This window comes from Stegastes partitus, unplaced genomic scaffold, assembly GCF_000690725.1.
Source record: "Stegastes partitus isolate 25-593 unplaced genomic scaffold, Stegastes_partitus-1.0.2 Scaffold2113, whole genome shotgun sequence".
In the NCBI taxonomy this organism is placed as follows: Eukaryota; Metazoa; Chordata; class Actinopteri; family Pomacentridae; genus Stegastes; species Stegastes partitus.
The window spans coordinates 35,179-48,208 of record NW_007579844.1 but is presented as its reverse complement, the minus strand read 5'-3'; the positions used below and the strand labels follow the sequence as shown (position 1 = coordinate 48,208).

Genomic DNA, 13,030 nt, shown 5'->3' with positions numbered 1-13,030 from the left:
TGTGTGTGTGTACGTGTGTGTGTGTACGTGTGTGTGTGTGTGTGTGTGTGTGTGCGTGTGTGTGTGTGTACATGCATGTGGCACCGTCCTCTGCAACCAGCGCTGCAGTTGGAACAAATAGGTTCCAGCATGAGGCTTTCACTGACCAGTCAGGTGTGCGTCCAGGTGAGGTCTGTCGCCGTGTCAACGGACGCGTGTACGTGAGAGTCATGATTTCTGAGGTGATTAAGTAAAATAATTCAGTTTACAGTTGGTTCGCTCGTGGTTCAAGAATGAAGGCTTTTTACTTTCATGCTGCACTGTAAAACAAAAACATTTAGAATCTATAAAACAACAGAAAATATGGCAGAAATATTAGATTTAACAACAATAGAACCTGTAATGTTCAAAAAATGGTGAAAATACCAACAAATATCAGTTTAGAAAAAATATCTACAAAAAATCTTTAAAACATTTAAACCGTGTAATTTTACAGTTGACTAAAGATGCCAGTGTGTGACGTGGACATTATCCACGTTTGTTTTTGTTTGTTTGTTTTTTACAGTCAACATGTAAAAAAAAATAAATCTGTAAAATAACGTTTAAAATTATTTAATATTATTTGGACCTAAATCGATAAAGTGTTTTGTTTTTGTTTTGTTTTTTCCCCAAATAACAGCAGATATCTGTAGAATAATAATGTTTTTGCTGATTTAAATGCAGTGAGGCTGCGTCTCCGTGAACATCTAAACGATGTTCCATCAGCCTCAGCTGCACGTGCAGTTTGCAGCTCATTAGCAACGTTAGCATGCTGATATTGCTAATCTAGAATGGGGGGAATTGTGACTGTAATTTACTGAAGACCAGCGTGTTACCGTGATGGTGTTAGCATTTAGCATGAAGCAGGAGCAGAGCTGCAACACTCGCTGTGGACTCGTAGTCGTAGTCGAGGAGGAGTGGTTCCCATCATAACATCTGCTGCTGTAGGAGAACGTCTAACGTGGGCGTCGTGTCTCCAAGTGAAGGCAGGTGAACTGTAGACTGCAGTGAAGCAAGGCGGTGCCGTCACAGGTGGAACCAGCTGGACACGTGGTCTGATTCATGCTGCAGCAGCAGAGGTTGGTTTGTAGTTTGAAGCCTTGAGGCTGATCTGAGACCAGAGGAACCGTCCATGTGGCAACAAACTCTAGGAGACGAAAAGCAAAGATCTTTTTATTGCAGAAAGATCTGTTTTTTATGTCTGCAGAGGAAAGCAATGTATTTTATCGACATGCATGAGATTTGAACGTGAGTGAACCTGAACCCTGTCCTCCTCCGTCTGCCTCCATAGTTAGAACCCGGCCCGCTCATCGTCTCTATTTACTCTAAATGGGAGCAGAGTTTACAAAATGAACATACTGCCGTATGAATGAGACTTTAAGTCCCGCGATTGAGACGATGAACTCTTTAGGGAAACGTTTGCTGAGGTGACAAATCCAATGAGACGTCTGGTCATTCAGTCCTAGACGTCCACACTGTCTGACCTGTCTGTGCAGCCGGAGGAGGCGCCCCCTGCTGGCTGTTAGGAAGAATCTATGCTTGAGGTGCTGTCGTCTTCTTCTGACTTTACTTTTCACACATGGAGGCTTCGTCCATCTTTTATTTCCAGTCTGTGGCTCCGGTACCAGGTTAGCAGCAGCAGGATGACCCGGTGGACACCTTCGGTACTGGGTGGAGTTTCATCAGACTGGTTTTGGCTTTTTTTCCAACAAGGAAACAAAGTTTTCAGGAAGATGCATATTTAGTTTTAACTGAAGCGCTGTGCGGTAAAAAGTAGATAAAAACGTGACGTCGGCGTGCGGCGCAGCCCGTGGCGGCGAATCAGTCGTCCTGCAGCTCCCTGTTCAGCTGCTCAGACACAAACAACAACAACAACAACGTCCATCAGTGTGTCCGAGTGTCGGCGTGTGTCATGTGCACATCTCCTGAGTGTGTTTGCGTGCAACGGCTCTGCTGCTCCGGATACTTTGTGTCTGATTGCATTGCGGACGACACGAGTTTGAAGCCGTATGCAGTCTGTCAATGCAAGCTGGTGAGCTGGCAGCGTGAGAACATGACTAATAGCTCCACACATAATACAGGCAGAGAGAGGCAGGGGGAGGCAGGGAGGCAGGGAGGCAGGGAGGCAGGGGGAGGCAGGGGGAGGACCATAAAACTATAAAACTACAACCCCAACTGTGAGTCGCACATTTCCTATCTCACAGTAACATCCCTGTGTGTGTGTGTGTGTGTGTGTGTTTATATATGTGTGTGTGTGTGTATTTGAGTGTGTGTCCTTGAGTCCGTATGTGTGTGTGTGTGTTATTGTAAGCAGGCGTGTTGGACGTAGAGTGTGTGTGTGTGTGTGTGTGAGTGTGTGTGTGTGTGTGTGTGTGTGAGAGTAGAAGTGAGCTGTCTGTCTGTATTTTTCATTCTAAATGTTTCTGCTGCTGCCTGCTCCGCTGCCTATCTTGTATTGGTTCTGCACTGAAGGTTGAATTGGTGTCTTTGTGTGTGTGTGTGTGTGTGTGTGTGTGTGTGTGTGTGTGCTGGAGGAAGTGTGTGTGCTTGTTGGTCTCATGCTGGGAGGCTGCTTGCTCTGCACACAGCTCGGTGTGTGTGTGTGTGTTTGGATTGGTTTTCTGTGTGTGCCCTTTTTCTTTTTTTGCTGGGTGTGTGCACGTCTGTTTGCGGTGGCTTTTGTGTGTGTGCACAATCCTGAGAGTGGCTGCGTGCACGTGTGTGTGTGTGTGTGTGTGTTTTGTGTGTTTTGGGTGCCTGTGTGTGCTCTGCTGCTCTCTCTCTCTCTTTTTCTCTGTTTCCCTTCCTCTCCTTCCAGAATAGAGGGGCCATCAATCAGAGGCAAGGGGGAGAGAGGAAGGGAGGAGGAGGAGGAGGAGGAGGAGGCGAAGTGGAGGAGAGGAGTTGGGCTCGGCGCCAGGGAGAGGAGCTGGCACTCTGCCCAGAGGAGAGAGAGGAAAGGAAAAAAAAACACAAAAAAACAAGACCGAGCAGGAAAAAGAAAAGAGAGGGAGAGTCTGAGAGGAGGAGGAGGAGGAGGAGGAGGAGGAGAAGAAGGAGCGGGGCGGCGAGATAGAGCCGAGAAATGAGAGAGAATGAGAAGGAGGGCAGAGAGGGAGAGCAGCAGAGCAAGGCCAAGAGCACAGAGGGAGAGGAGGAGGAGGAGGAGGAGAGAGATAGTGGAAGTGGAAAAATGAGCCGGCAGAACGGAGAAAGAAGAGGACTGATTGCACCGAGAGAGGAAAAAAGAAAGAGATGAAAGAGGGGGAGGCAGGGATGGATGTTCTCTGTGTCTGCTGCCCCAATCAGGGGGTGATTAGGACGTCATTGGCCACAAATATTTACCTTAAAGCGCTCGCACAAGGAGAGCGATCCAATTAGAAAGCAGGGGACGGCTGTGATATGTGACCAGAGATCCTTCTGCAGCCATATGAAGACCACCACCTCACAGCACCTTCTCATGTAGGAAAGAATCGCTTTTACTGCCCCGTAGGTTTCATTCTGTCAGACAGTGGTCAGCAGGTCAGATTTAAAGACGGATAAAAGATTAAAACAAGGCCAGTGTTGGTGGTCAAATTAACAGGAAATAATAATAAAAGTGTACGTTTACAGGTCACAGTGAAAGCACGTGTAGCTGATGTAGGATGTGCAGGAATGTGCAGATCACACCGTATGTAGAGTGAATAATAATAATCCTGTTTAAAGCTGTCCACTTAATAACTATCATGCACGGTGGGGCAGCGAGGGCCAGCTGAGGGTCTCTGGCCTTCCTTCTTCACCCGCCCGCCGATAGTTCACCTCTGACACGTATAGAAGTGACCAGACGCCCGTTAGGATGCGTTCACATCCAGATTCACATCATTTCACTTTACAAAAAGCAGAAAATACCATAAATTAGTTTAAGAAGTGGCTACAGGCCAGTGCACGGCGTTCATATGTCACACAGGAAGCAGCGTGTCTGGACATGTGGCATCAGTGGCATTTACAGCATATTGGAATTATTTTGATTTTCTTTGACATCGTTCTGGCTGTTTGGACAGAATAAATAATTCTGAACATATCCTCAGCACTCAGTGACCACAGAACATCTTCAATAGACTTTTTTATCAGAGTGAAACTTCTGCTTAACTGTAAAATATTGAAACGTTTTTTAGCTGTTATTTGAACAATTCACTGTTATTTTACAGTTATTCCTTCTTTGACAGATAACGAGTGAAATCAGAGGAAAAAGTATTAATTTACATGTTGACTGTAAATAATGTCGACTTAAAAAACTACAAAACTACAGATTTCTGATGTCGACATTTTTTACAGTTTTGATCTTTTTTTATTGTCAACATGTAAATTAATAGTTTTTCTGTGATTTCACTGTTATTTTCTGTCCAATCAGGACTAACTGTAAAATATTAATATTCTATCTATTTAATCCACTCTGATGACTCTAGGTTACCGTATTCAGACATTTTTGAGTTATTTTTTTCCACATCTTCTTTTCTTTTTAAACAGTGTGTGTGAAGCCTTTGTGTGTTTTTCTAATGACTACATTAAACCAGGAATCTGGATGTTTACATCTAACAATACAATCTGAATGAATGAGCATTTATTAGCGCTTTAGCGTCGCTACAGTTCACTACAGAGCGAGTTTCCCATCAAAGATCTCCACCAGCTGATGCCGACAGACAGCAGGAGACATGACGGTTCGCTCTGGGTGTGTGTGTGTGTGTGTGTGTGTGTGTGTGTGTGTGTGTGTGTGTGTGTGTGTGTGTGTGTGTGTGACAACACTGGGTCATATCAACACACACTAAAACAATGGCTGCATTTTGCTAGCAGGGAGCAACACAAAGTAAATGGTTTGAATACAGGAGCTGCTCAGATGGAACTGGGTCAACAGGAGGCGCCGTTCTGGGCCCGATGTGATCTTTTAATGTCGTTGTAATTAGAGGCCTGAGCTCACAGGCGTCTCGGCAGTAAAGTGGCCCAACATCTTTGAACTGGACTCAGGTGTCCATCAGGAGGAAGTCCACAGAGAGGCAGCGGTACCGGTGTCAGTGGACCAGAATGCAGAAACAAGGGGTGTAGTTCTCAGTGCTTGAATGGGGGGAAGAAAAAAAAACCAGAAAGAAGCTCATTCTCCTGCACTTACTCTGCAGTCGCTACCACTGCCGCCGCCGCTCTCCCTCCGCCCACATGTTTAACCCGCGGAGCAAACGCAACACGTTCCTGCCGGTTCTGAGAAGGCTGTCAGACGGCATTCTGGGAAATGTAGAAAATGACTAACTGGAGTAGAAACAGTGGAGACAGGTGGGGAGATGAGGCGGTGGGTACGCTTAAAAAGAAGAAAATGATAACGCTCGCAAAATAGGCTGACTGATGGTGGATCTGCACGAGGAAATGAAATCCATGAGCCAGAGTCCGACCAGACGGGAACAAGGTGTTACCGAGTTACGATCTGGCCCTCAGGTGGTTTCAGGAGTGACGAGGTGTAGCTGCAGCACACCTCGACCTGATGGAAACTAGCATCTACCTCCAACTGCTGCAGAGTCGAGTGTGACAGAACATCAGTGAAGTTCAGTCGTAGAAATGAGTCATTAGATGTTTTGGGTGCTGCAGGTGGATCAGTGGTTAGCACCGTTAGCGCCTCACAGCTAGAAGGTCGCCGGTTGGCGTCCCGGTGAGGACATCCGGGATCTTTCTGCGTGGAGTCTCCATGTTCTCCCCGTGCAGCGTGGGTTCTCTCCGGGTTCTCCGGCTTCCTCCCACAGTCCAGAAACATGTTGAGGTTAATTGGTGATTGTAAATTGTCCGTAGGTGTGAATGTGAGTGTGCTTGGTTGTCTGTCTCTAAGTGTGGCCCTGTGATAGACTGGTTACCTGTCCAGGTGAACCTGCCTTCACCCTGAGTCAGCTGGGATAGGCTCCGCCCCCCCATAGTGAGGATAAGGTGTAGAGATGATGGATGTATTTAGGGACTATTTTATAGATGCATGATTCAAAGACAACATAGAAACGTTCTGCAGCCCAACAGCGTCCAACCAGCTCCATGTTCAGGCTGCGTCTGTCTGAACAGCTTCTACTCGTCTCTGATTGGTCTTTATTTTTTATTATGGACATTTATAAGGACATTTGTGAACTTTGATGCATCGAATACTTTTTGAAACATACGTGTTTTTAAATCTCCCGCTGACCCACGTCTAGCGTTTCTCTTTTAAATGCTCACATTTGAGGCTATTTTTGAACCACATGATCTCAGAAACTATTAAAGATAAAAGCCTCAGATTCTCTCTGCTGTTTCTCATCGTGTCGTTGATTTTAGAATCTGCACAAGTGGATCAAATAATCTCTGTTCTTCGTGTTTCAACTCACCGATAATCAAACCAAACATGGCGGCTGATGTTGGCGCCTCCTAATGAAGACAGGAAATGCAGCCGAACTGGAGCGTTAGGGCTGAATTGACCGAACACCAAGTCGTGCACGTTCCACTCTGGACATTAAAGCGACCCGGAGCGACGGGGGAAGCCGCCTCCCTGTGAAAGATCAGCATTGTATTTGGTCTCCCAGCGTGACGGCGAGCAACAGTGACCGCGTTCATCTTGCCAATAAAGCTCGGTGAATTTGAATGTGATGAGCGTGGGCCGAGGTTGGCACAGGAGGAGGAAGATGGTGCCCAGTGTGCTCTGGCACTGCCAGCTGTGCCAGCCTCCGAGTCCCACCACGCCGAGCGCGCCAGCTTTGTGTGTGTGTGTCGGTGTGTGTTGATGTGTGAGCTGCAGTGTGCGAGCGATACCCCTCTACTCACACTAATTGCTCTCAACAAACATCTCTGCCATCTCTCTCTTAGCTCCTGTTCTGCTCCTGCTCCCAGCACCTCTCGGCCGCCTGCTGCTGGAGGAGATGCCGGTTTGAATCCTTGAGCGCCGGCTGGCAAAGAGCAGAAGGACGAGCGCTGGTTGAGCAAAACGTTTGAGTGCAGCTGCAGCACATACATGCAAAGTCAGTGAGCTGTGTGTGTGTTGGTGGTGCAACGAAACGCTGCACACACTGTAAAAAACAACACAAAGAAATCTGTAAATTAAAAAACAATCCGGCAGCCAGGTGGCAGGAAATAAATGTAAACAAGACAAGAAAAAAAATGCAAATATCTGCATGATTCAGTAAAATGGTGCAATTTTACAGTCACACATAGAAAAAGAAAATACAGATATTACAAATATGAAAATAGTAATATTTGATGTTTTGTTGATTTTACTGGTTTTTATCTGTAATCTAACAAAACAGAGAAAATCTGTAAATAATATACAAATACAAATACATCATTTTTCTTTCTAATAAAAGCACATATCTGTGTAATATAGATATTTTTGCAGTTTTAGAGTAAAATCTGTAACATAACAATTAAAAATATTCATTTTTCAATCCGTAATATTTGTAGTTTTTCTTTTAAAAACTGGCAAATATTTGTAAAATATTGTTTGTTGATTTAAGTACATTAAAAATGTTGTAATTTAGCAGTTAAATGCTGTGAAATAACAAATTACTGACAAATATCTTGAATTTTTTACATATAATCAGCTGATTAACCTCGATAGAAAAGCATTAATTAATGTTTTTGTTGTAAATAGAAGAGTGTCAAACGAAACAGCATTTTATTTATCACCTGTTTGCAAACTGATCCTGGCCAAAAGTTGAACAGTTATATATAAATCATATACATACATATTTCAAATTATGGCAAATACATGAAAACACATTATTTTTTGCTGATTTAAATACAGTTAAAATACTTTTTTTCTTAATTTTACAACCAAACATTGTAAACTTGGAATGATGATTTGTAATTTATTTATTTATTGACATTTTTATTATTTAGTAGTGATTTAACCAAACAAGGCAAATCAGTGAAACACCAGTAAAATGTTTAATATTATTTTTTACAGTGCATTCTTCCTCATCGTCCCGGATGCTTTATTCAGACTCCTGTAATCAGACTGTACATACATTAGAGTGGCACACACAACAGATTTCTTTCATAACTACACAGATTTTTCTAACATGTCCTGAAGCAGGTGAGCACACCTGTCCTTCACTGGACTTCAGCCTCAGTTTGTCCAGAGTCCTTCATTCAACTTTGTGCTGCTGCTCCACTGCAGAGTTTCTCTCTTCAGTCGGTCTGTCGCTGCTTCTGATCATTTAGAATAAATACAACTCTGTGTGTGTGTGTGTCTGTGTGTGTGTGTCTGTGTGTGTGTTGCTGCTGTTGTGAGTTTGCGGTTAATGCCGTGTGTTATCTTTTACACGTCTCAGGTCGGATCATTATGCAGCAACAAGGCACCGTGATCTTATAAACGTTTCTGTGGTTGTGATTACGGTCCTGTCAGTGATCTGACGAGATGGCAAGTCTGAGAGTGTGTGTTAGTCTGTGTGTAGTGTGTGTGTGTAATGTGTGTGTGTGAGTGTGTAATGTGTGTGTGTGTAATGTGTGTAATGTGTGTGTGTTAGTGTGTAATGTGTGTGTGTGTGTAGTGTGTGTAATGTGTGTGTGTGTGTTAGTGTGTAATGTGTGTGTGTGTGTGTTAGTGTGTGTGTAATGTGTGTGTGTGTGTGTTAGTGTGTAGTGTGTGTGTCCCTTGGTGCGGCTCTGACAGCCTAATATTCACCACCGCCTGTGGAACAGACTGTCCTTGTCTTCATTGTGCTCTCGTCTCCTCGGTTCCTCCTCCGTCCGTCCGTTCGTCTGTTTCTCAGAACATTTTGGGGGAATTTTCTCTGCTGTAGCTGAAAGCTGTTGCGTTGCTTCTTTCCTCCTCACCTATATTTTATCTGAGCTCCACGTCCAGCCTCTCGTCGGCGTCGCTGCCAGCTGGCAGCGTTTCTGCCCTCAGGTGTTTATTGACCAGCCCCCTCTCCTCCTTTGTATCCCTCCATCCCTCCATCCCTCCATCCCTCCGTCCGGCCGCTCTCTGCCAGCACTCCCTTGTGGCTGTGCTTTGGAACGAGACTGTGCGGTGTTGTTTCTGACACCTGGCCCGGCTCGCGCCGCTCCAGCCCGGCTCACTTTCATTCGATTGTACGACACGTTGGCTGATGGGTGTGTTGCTCTCTCTCGTAGCGTTTTCTGGTTTATTCCAGCTCCAGTCATCAAAGACCTTCTGCTCCACCAGCTCTGGTTTTCATTAAACTTTTCATCATAAACTGTGGATGTTTGAAACGGTTTCTGTGGAATCTTAGATCCACATATCAACTGCTTTTTATTGTTAGTTTTAAATTGCACGGCTCATTTTTGGCTCTTTTTGAACGACAACATCTCAGGAGCTGTTAATTAATTAATTTTTTTAATTATATATACATCAGGAGCTGTTAACGATAAAAACCTGGAACGTTTTTTCTCATCGTGTCATTGATTCAGAATCTGTGATACTGGACAGTAGATCAAAGAATCTGATTGTGGCTGAGTGGAAATACGAAATCATCTGAAGGTGCATCTTTGAGCACATTAACGTAGAAATGTTCTGATGCACACGTCGACCGGGGAAATGTTCTGACCCGTGTGTAGCTGCACGTCACAGTGATATAAAACATCACACAGAATGCTTTTAATTTGAAATACTCGGGCATAAAAATGGAAAAAAAACTAATTGTTTAAAGTATAAGTCAGCAGCCGAATCCATTTAAATGGTTCTCAAAGACGAACAATGAAAAAACTTTTGAATATCAGCACATGAACTCGTTTTCAGTCACTCTGGAGGCCACGCATTCAGCTTCTCACTGGAAGAAACGCTTCAAGGTAAAAACTCCACAACTGGGTTTTTTTCATGTTCTGTGTTTTGTTTCATACGATTCATAAAATATCCTCAGTTAACATCAGTGTTATCAGGTTTGTCTGTTGATGAGTTTTCATGGCAGCTTCGGTTGTTTCTCACCTTTTAACTCACCTGCAGTCAGACGTTCTTCCGTCCACACGTCCAGGAGTTCAGATTCTGAATCAGTGACACGATGAGGAACAGCAGAACGTCAGACTTTGTGTTCGATGGTTTCTGTCGTTCAAACGAGTTTGAAAGATGGTCGACGGGCAGTTTTAGAAAATGACCTCAGAAAGTATTTAATGTATACATCAGGGTGAAATATCCAGAGTTTAATCTAGAAACGTTCAGGCCGATCAGAGACATGGTGCTCAACATGTGGTGATGTGGGCTGGACGGACCCAGCTGGACGGACCCAGCTGGACGGACCCAGCTGGACCACGGAGGCAGTGGGATGCTGCTGGGAGGCCCAGGTTGACTTCAGGATGGTTCTGATGTGTGGATACACACTGACTGTAATGTCTGGATCTGAACCTGCATTTACTGATGTTTTTCTCATAATAGCCATGAATGAGTGAAACCAGCGCCGCGGTAATCGGCTGCTGGTTTTTTCCAGAACACCCAGCTCCCATCGTCTGAGGTGGGTTTTATTTTAAACTGGTTTCCATCAGAGGTTTACCTGTTACCTCCTGACCAGGTGCTCATGTCCTACTGACTGTTATTGAAGCTCAGTGTGAGCTTCATGTGTGACGCTGTCTGTGGCTAAAATGAATAAATAATCTGTTCAGTGGTATCAGAATCCCAATTGGTCACTTGGAGATCCGTTAGTCAATTAACTCATTACTTCAGCACTTGTTGGAGTAAATTTATTTCCTCCTGGATGGTATTTTATCTGTCAAGGCCGTGCAGAGAGGCAGATTTCTCTTCTTTTGTAGCGAGAACGGAGATATTTCTTATTGGAAATTGCACTAAAAGCACTTTTTTTTTTCTCCTAAATCACCGGATTTTCAGGCAAAACGTCGCCTTCGCTGTTTGTTTCCGCTCCTCTCTTTCATCTCCCGTTATTTATGTGCGTCCAGTTTGTCTGTATAGCTTTCGATCAGAGCGACAGCCGCCTCACAAACGCCAAATGAAAGCGGCTCCGTGTCCGGGTCAGATTCTGCTCGGGTCAGACATATGGTCCGACATCAGTCCTGTCAGATTGGCTGTTTTTTTTTCTTCCCGGCCAAATCGGAGCCAGGTCATCTGAATTGATCTGTGGGCTGAGCGCAGCCTGTTGTTTGGAGGAGGCAATCTGGTGGAGCTGCAGAAATCCAACCGGAGGACGGTTCAGGCTGCAGGAAGCGTTTAAGTGAAGGAAACACGTCCTGCATGTGCAGAGCGTTCACAAGCTGCTGCTTCTGTGCAGCAACACAGTTCAAACCTCCATCAGGGTGGAGCAGCGCACCAAAGTTCTCCTCAGATGGCGACCTTTATGTTGCACAGATAAGAGAACTTGGGTTAATTCAAACAGGAGATGTTTGTTCGAGGTACATCATGTTCAGCTCGTGCTCCAGTTTCAGGTGTGTTGAGGTGAAGTCTGGTAGAGCAGACCGGAGCAGGATGAAGAACGAGACATCAGAGTGACCGAGGACTGAGCAGTAACGTAGCTCCACATCAGCAGCAGCAGCGTAATCATCTGCTCCCAACTGTCAGAAAGAAAATCAGGTTTTTCTGTCTCTAGCTTGTTTATTTGCTGTCGGCACACGCACTGAAAAAAAAAAAAGAATTTTTGAATCAACTCGAAGGAATTGCTCCAACTGGTGACACGTAGGTGGATTAAGTTCAGCCGAGTTAGTCGCACGAGTCACGTTGATGCGACCGGGTCGAGTTAAATGACTGGATCCTCTCAGATGGACGCTTTGCTTTAAGTCAGCTTCAGGTTTCATTACATTCACTGTTGTTCTGCTGGAAGTAAGTTTCATCAGGAACAACTGGCACTAAAGGAGCAGTACACCTACTTCCTGCATTTTGTTTTAGCTAAAATAAGAACGCCAGGCAGGTTACAGGAGGTCATCACACAGCTATAGGACTCTTTAGTGCTTCAATCTGAGCACATCATCATTTCTCTATCTCTGATATGTTCTTGTACATTTAGTTGACTTTCTTCTATATTATGTTTTCTATATTTTTATCTTATTTTATTTTATACCCTCCCCTCATATCCTGTCTTTCTGCTTCTGTTTACCCTCTTTGTTGAACATTCATGCTGCTGTAACACCTGAATGTTCCTCTGAGCATTAATACAGTCGGTCTGAAGCTAGAACCCACAGAAGTGAAGCACCTTCACCAAAGCAGAAACATAAATGAGATTCATTAGAAACTACAGCTCGACGTGCAAACGAACAAACACACTGTATACGCTGCACACGCTTGGTGCATCGCGTCCACGTACGGTGACACGTGTGCTGATGGCCTGGTTATGAAGTCATGATGAGGCTGCTGATTGTGTGTGTGTGTGTGTGTGACGGTGTGTGTGTGTGTGTGTGTGACGGTGTGTACAGCCCTGTCACTCACTGCCCTCCATCGCCTCCCCCCCGCTGCCTCCATCCTCTCCTTCCATCTTGAAGTGTCAGGAACATGTGTTAGCCGGGATGGAGTGATGATGCAGGGAGAAGGAGAAAGAGCTGAGAAAATACGGCGGCAAAATGTGATGGCAAAGTAACAAAGAGGAGAGAGAAAGGAAGGAAAAAAAAAAAGAGAAGCAGATGAGAGCGAGTGATGCTACAGAGGAAGAAAAATAAAGGGCAGCCGAGGGGAAGGAGGGAGGATGCATTATAATGGAGAGAGAAGGAAATAATATAGAGGAATAGAAAGATGGGCGAAAGCCAGACAAAGCGAGCGAGGGGAGGGAGATGAGAGAGAGAAAGGGGGGAGAGAGGGATGGGAGGAAGAGGATGAATAGGGTAATAATGGCTCAGTGTGAGAGCTGTTGTAGAAAAAGAGAGAACGGCTGAGTGAAGAAGAGAACAAAATGAGGCTGAGGGCACTCAGACAGATAGAATTAGACACACCGCAGAGGTTCAGTGTGGGTTAGTGTGCAGGAGACACACAACCAGCGCTTTGTTTTCTGTGTGTGTGTGTGTGTGTAGGTGGTTGTGTTTACGTGTGTGTGTGTGTGTGTGTGTGTGTGTGTGTGTGTGGGTGTGTGTGTAGGTGTTTGTGTGTGTGTGTGTG

At 44.9% G+C, this 13,030-nt stretch overlaps 1 protein-coding gene across 1 annotated transcript in view; it reads left to right on the top strand.

Moving 5' to 3' along the window:
* Positions 1–13,030, top strand: part of tle2b (TLE family member 2, transcriptional corepressor b) — a 56,862-nt gene that overhangs the window by 14,776 nt on the left and 29,056 nt on the right. The gene's annotated exons all lie outside the window — the stretch shown is intronic.